The 6,820-nt window shown below is 34.8% G+C and overlaps 1 non-coding gene across 1 annotated transcript; it reads left to right on the top strand.

Annotated features, from left to right (window-relative positions):
• The first annotated feature begins 6,072 nt into the window (after positions 1-6,072).
• On the top strand, positions 6,073-6,146 carry TRNAY-AUA (transfer RNA tyrosine (anticodon AUA)). Its single transcript has one exon. It is a non-coding gene; the product is annotated as a tRNA-Tyr (tRNA).
• Positions 6,147-6,820: the final 674 nt, after the last annotated feature.

Here is a 6,820-nt window from a genome sequence, read left to right on the forward strand (position 1 = left end):
TGATTTATGGGCCCAGCATGCTTCCATTGCAGTACTCTGCTGCACATGTAAGTGCAAGAGATCCTGAAGCACTCACTCATCATGGGAAAGTACCAATGTGTTTCTTCGTTGGTGGATGGAAGAAACATCTTACAAAAACTCTCCAGATTATTGACTTTTTAAAGTTTTTCTAGGAAACGTTTTAGATGAATGCTTATTAGCCTTTGTCAGTATGTACTTTTGCAAAGTGTCTCTGAGGTGCAATCAGTTAGTGTGTACGGCTATAAACTAAAAGGTTGGTGGTTCAATCCCACCCAGGGACGTAATTGACCTTGTTATCAGATTTTGGTGATCTTTAAGTAGACAAGTCAAAATTTCAAACCCCCTCTTATGGTGTAGGGTACCTTGCTTTCTCTGATGTAATCAGAGTTAGATTTTATTCAGTGATTTTATAAAAACAGCTAGGAAGCACAATTTAGCAGTGGGTTGCAGAGAAAAAGAAATATGCTGGCAAAAAAATCCAATTGAGTAATTAAACAGCTCTTAATTTTCTGGCTTTATTTTTATGCTAACAAATTTGTTCTTTGAAAAGTGTCCACAAAGCCAAGTCTCTGATTAACACCTTTGTAGGGATGGTTTTTCACCTATTACTAAATTAAATTTGCTTCATTGGAAAGGCAGCAAGATGCATCCTCATTTCAATGTCTACTGAAATAATACGGGTTGACACAAGGAAACATTAACGCCACTGCATCCTTGCTGCTTTCTCATGTAGAAGTCTGTTTAATGTGAAAACAAGGTGATATCTAATTAGCACACAGGTAAGGAATTAAGAAAATCTTTATTTAAGGGTGAAGATGTTTCTCACAAAATCGTTGCCCCAATGCATCATTGAAATTCAAGCTGGAAAGATGATTTTAATATATCACTTGTACATTTTGTATTGCTCTTCTGGTGACAATGTAGTTTGTTTTTGTCAATTACCATTTTAATAATAGGGTAAAGAAAATTAAGTGGATTTTTGAAAGAAAACAATACTGTCAATATACTATTAAAACAAATTAAAATGGTAAAAGTTATTGTACTTTAAGTAAAAATAAAAGAGCCAAAATATCAATCCCAGTTTTGGATTACTTTAATTAACAAAAAAAAATGCATATAGCAGAGGATAGTTTTAATCTGCCTACCGCTGGGTTATGGGCCCAGCATGCTTCCATTGCTGTACTCTGCTGCACATGTAAGTGCAAGAGATCCTGAAGCACTCACTCATCATGGGAAAGTACCAATGTGTTTCTCGTTGGTTGATGGAAGAAACATTTTACAAAAACTCTCCAGATTATTGACTTTTTAAAGTTTTTCTAGGAAACGTTCTAGATGTATGCTTATTAGCCTTTGTCAGTATGTCCTTTTTGCGAAGTGTCTCTGTGGTGCAATCGGTTAGTGTGTCCGGCTACTAACCAAAAGGTTGGTGGTTCAATCCCACCCAGGGACGTAATTGACCTTGTTATCAGATTTTGGTGATCTTTAAGTAGACAAGTCAAAATTTCAAACCCCCTGTTATGGTGTAGGGTACCTGGCCTTTTCTGATGTAATCAGAGTTAGATTTGATTCAGTGATTTAATAAAAACAGCTAGGAAGCACAATTTAGCAGTGGGTTGCAGAGAAAAAGAAATATGCTGGCAAAAAAAATCCAATTGAGTGATTAAACAGCTCTTCATTTTCTGGCTTTATTTTTATGCTAACAAATTTGTTCTCTGAAAAGTGTCCACAAAGCCAAGTCTCTGATTAACACCTTTGTAGGGATGGTTTTTCACCTATTACTAAATTAAATTTGCTTCATTGGAAAGGCAGCAAGATGCATCCTCATTGCAATGTCTACTGAAATAATACGGGTTGACACAAGGAAACATTAACGCCACTGCATCCTTGCTGCTTTCTCATGTGGAAGTCTGTTTAATGTGAAAACAAGGTGATATCTAATTAGCACACAGGTAAGGAATTAAGAAAATCTTTATTTAAGGGTGAAAATGTTTCTCACAAAATCGTTGCCCCAATGCATCATTGAAATTCAAGCTGAAAAGATGATTTTAATATATCACTTGTACATTTTGTATTGCTCTTCTGATGACAATGTAGTTTGTTTTTGTCAATTACCATTTTAATAATAGGGTAAAGAAAATTAAGTGGATTTTTAAAAGAAAACAATACTTTCAATATACTATTAAAACAAATCAAAATGGTAAAAGTTATTGTACTTTAATGAAAAATAAAAGAGCAAAAATATCAATCCCAGTTTTGGATTACTTTAATTAACAAAAAAAATGCATATAGCAGAGGATAGTTTTAATCTGCCTACCTCTGGGTTATGGGCCCAGCATGCTTCCATTGCAGTACTCTGCTGCACATGTAAGTGCAAGAGATCCTGAAGCACTCACTCATCATGGGAAAGTACCAATGTGTTTCTTCGTTGGTGGATGGAAGAAACATCTTACAAAAACTCTCCAGATTATTGACTTTTTAAAGTTTTTCTAGGAAACGTTTTAGATGAATGCTTATTAGCCTTTGTCAGTATGTACTTTTGCAAAGTGTCTCTGTGGCGCAATCAGTTAGTGTGTACGGCTATAAACCAAAAGGTTGGTGGTTCAATCCTACCCAGGGACGTAATTGACCTTGTTATCAGATTTTGGTGATCTTTAAGTAGACAAGTCAAAATTTCAAACCCCCTCTTATGGTGTAGGGTACCTGGCTTTCTCTGATGTAATCAGAGTTAGATTTGATTCAGTGATTTTATAAAAACAGCTAGGAAGCACAATTTAGCAGTGGGTTGCAGAGAAAAAGAAATATGCTGGCAAAAAAAATCCAATTGAGTGATTAAACAGCTCTTAATTTTCTGGCTTTATTTTTATGCTAACAAATTTGTTCTTTGAAAAGTGTCCACAAAGCCAAGTCTCTGATTAACACCTTTGTAGGGATGGTTTTTAACCTATTACTAAATTAAATTTGCTTCATTGGAAAGGCAGCAAGATGCATCCTCATTTCAATGTCTACTGAAATAATACGGGTTGACACAAGGAAACATTAACGCCACTGCATCCTTGCTGCTTTCTCATGTGGAAGTCTGTTTAATGTGAAAACAAGGTGATATCTAATTAGCACACAGGTAAGGAATTAAGAAAATCTTTATTTAAGGGTGAAGATGTTTCTCACAAAATCGTTGCCCCAATGCATCATTGAAAGTCAAGCTGGAAAGATGATTTTAATATATCACTTGTACATTTTGTATTGCTCTTCTGGTGACAATGTAGTTTGTTTTTGTCAATTACCCTTTTAATAATAGGGTAAAGAAAATTAAGTGGATTTTTTAAAGAAAACTATACTGTCAATATACTATTAAAACAAATTAAAATGGTAAAAGTTATTGTACTTTAAGTAAAAATAAAAGAGCAAAAATATCAATCCCAGTTTTGATTACTTAAATTAACAAAAAAATATGCATATAGCAAAGGATAGTTTCATTCTGCCTACCTCTGGGTTATGGGCCCAGCATGCTTCCATTGCAGTACTCTGCTGCACATGTAAGTGCAAGAGATCCTGAAGCACTCAGTCATCATGGGAAAGTACCAATGTGTTTCTTCGTTGGTTGATGGAAGAAACATCTTACAAAAACTCTCCAGATTATTGACTTTTTAAAGTTTTTCTAGGAAACGTTTTAGATGAATGCTTATTAGCCTTTGTCAGTATGTACTTTTGCAAAGTGTCTCTGTGGCGCAATCAGTTAGTGTATATGGCTATTAACCAAAAGGTTGGTGGTTCAATCCCACCCAGGGACGTAATTGACCTTGTTATCAGATTTTGGTGATCTTTAAGTAGACAAGTCAAAATTTCAAACCCCCTCTTATGGTGTAGGGTACCTGGCCTTCTCTGATGTAATCAGAGTTAGATTTGATTCAGTGATTTTATAAAAACAGCTAGGAAGCACAATTTAGCAGTGGGTTGCAGAGAAAAAGAAATATGCTGGCAAAAAAAATCCAATTGAGTGATTAAACAGCTCTTAATTTTCTGGCTTTATTTTTATGCTAACAAATTTGTTCTTTGAAAAGTGTCCACAAAGCCAAGTCTCTGATTAACACCTTTGTAAGGATGGTTTTTCACCTATTACTAAATTAAATTTGCTTCATTGGAAAGGCAGCAAGATGCATCCTCATTTCAATGTCTACTGAAATAATACGGGTTGACACAAGGAAACATTAACGCCACTGCATCCTTGCTGCTTTCTCATGTGGAAGTCTGTTTAATGTGAAAACAAGGTGATATCTAATTAGCACACAGGTAAGGAATTAAGAAAATCTTTATTTAAGGGTGAAGATGTTTCTCACAAAATCGTTGCCCCAATGCATCATTGAAAGTCAAGCTGGAAAGATGATTTTAATATATCACTTGTACATTTTGTATTGCTCTTCTGGTGACAATGTAGTTTGTTTTTGTCAATTACCCTTTTAATAATAGGGTAAAGAAAATTAAGTGGATTTTTTAAAGAAAACTATACTGTCAATATACTATTAAAACAAATTAAAATGGTAAAAGTTATTGTACTTTAAGTAAAAATAAAAGAGCAAAAATATCAATCCCAGTTTTGATTACTTAAATTAACAAAAAAATATGCATATAGCAAAGGATAGTTTCATTCTGCCTACCTCTGGGTTATGGGCCCAGCATGCTTCCATTGCAGTACTCTGCTGCACATGTAAGTGCAAGAGATCCTGAAGCACTCAGTCATCATGGGAAAGTACCAATGTGTTTCTTCGTTGGTTGATGGAAGAAACATCTTACAAAAACTCTCCAGATTATTGACTTTTTAAAGTTTTTCTAGGAAACGTTTTAGATGAATGCTTATTAGCCTTTGTCAGTATGTACTTTTGCAAAGTGTCTCTGTGGCGCAATCAGTTAGTGTATATGGCTATTAACCAAAAGGTTGGTGGTTCAATCCCACCCAGGGACGTAATTGACCTTGTTATCAGATTTTGGTGATCTTTAAGTAGACAAGTCAAAATTTCAAACCCCCTCTTATGGTGTAGGGTACCTGGCCTTCTCTGATGTAATCAGAGTTAGATTTGATTCAGTGATTTTATAAAAACAGCTAGGAAGCACAATTTAGCAGTGGGTTGCAGAGAAAAAGAAATATGCTGGCAAAAAAATCCAATTGAGTGATTAAACAGCTCTTCATTTTCTGGCTTTAATTTTATGCTAACAAATTTGTTCTCTGAAAAGTGTCCACAAAGCCAAGTCTCTGATTAACACCTTTGTAAGGATGGTTTTTCACCTATTACTAAATTAAACTTGCTTCATTGGAAAGGCAGCAAGATGCATCCTCATTTCAATGTCTACTGAAATAATACAGGTTGACACCAGGAAACATTAACGCCACTGCATCCTTGCTGCTTTCTCATGTGGAAGTCTGTTTAATGTGAAAACAAGGTGATATCTAATTAGCACACAGGTAAGGAATTAAGAAAATCTCTATTTAAGGGTGAAAATGTTTCTCACAAAATCGTTGCCCCAATGCATCATTGAAATTCAAGCTGGAAAGATGATTTTAATATATCACTTGTACATTTTGTATTGCTCTTCTGATGACAATGTAGTTTGTTTTTGTCAATTACCATTTTAATAATAGGGTAAAGAAAATTAAGTGGATTTTTAAAAGAAAACAATACTTTCAATATACTATTAAAACAAATTAAAATGGTAAAAGTTATTGTACTTTAATGAAAAATAAAAGAGCAAAAATATCAATCCCAGTTTTGGATTACTTTAATTAACAAAAAAAATGCATATAGCAGAGGATAGTTTTAATCTGCCTACCTCTGGGTTATGGGCCCAGCATGCTTCCATTGCAGTACTCTGCTGCACATGTAAGTGCAAGAGATCCTGAAGCACTCACTCATCATGGGAAAGTACCAATGTGTTTCTTCGTTGGTGGATGGAAGAAACATCTTACAAAAACTCTCCAGATTATTGACTTTTTAAAGTTTTTCTAGGAAACGTTTTAGATGAATGCTTATTAGCCTTTGTCAGTATGTACTTTTGCAAAGTGTCTCTGTGGCGCAATCAGTTAGTGTGTATGGCTATAAACCAAAAGGTTGGTGGTTCAATCCCACCCAGGGACGTAATTGACCTTGTTATCAGATTTTGGTGATCTTTAAGTAGACAAGTCAAAATTTCAAACCCCCTCTTATGGTGTAGGGTACCTGGCCTTCTCTGATGTAATCAGAGTTAGATTTGATTCAGTGATTTTATAAAAACAGCTAGGAAGCACAATTTAGCAGTGGGTTGCAGAGAAAAAGAAATATGCTGGCAAAAAAAATCCAATTGAGTGATTAAACAGCTCTTCATTTTCTGGCTTTATTTTTATGCTAACAAATTTGTTCTTTGAAAAGTGTCCACAAAGCCAAGTCTCTGATTAACACCTTTGTAGGGATGGTTTTTAACCTATTACTAAATTAAATTTGCTTCATTGGAAAGGCAGCAAGATGCATCCTCATTTCAATGTCTACTGAAATAATACGGGTTGACACAAGGAAACATTAACGCCACTGCATCCTTGCTGCTTTCTCATGTGGAAGTCTGTTTAATGTGAAAACAAGGTGATATCTAATTAGCACACAGGTAAGGAATTAAGAAAATCTTTATTTAAGGGTGAAGATGTTTCTCACAAAATCGTTGCCCCAATGCATCATTGAAAGTCAAGCTGGAAAGATGATTTTAATATATCACTTGTACATTTTGTATTGCTCTTCTGGTGACAATGTAGTTTGTTTTTGTCAATTACCCTTTTAATAAT

This window comes from Pseudophryne corroboree, chromosome 3, assembly GCF_028390025.1.
Source record: "Pseudophryne corroboree isolate aPseCor3 chromosome 3, aPseCor3.hap2, whole genome shotgun sequence".
NCBI lineage: Eukaryota > Metazoa > Chordata > Amphibia > Anura > Myobatrachidae > Pseudophryne > Pseudophryne corroboree.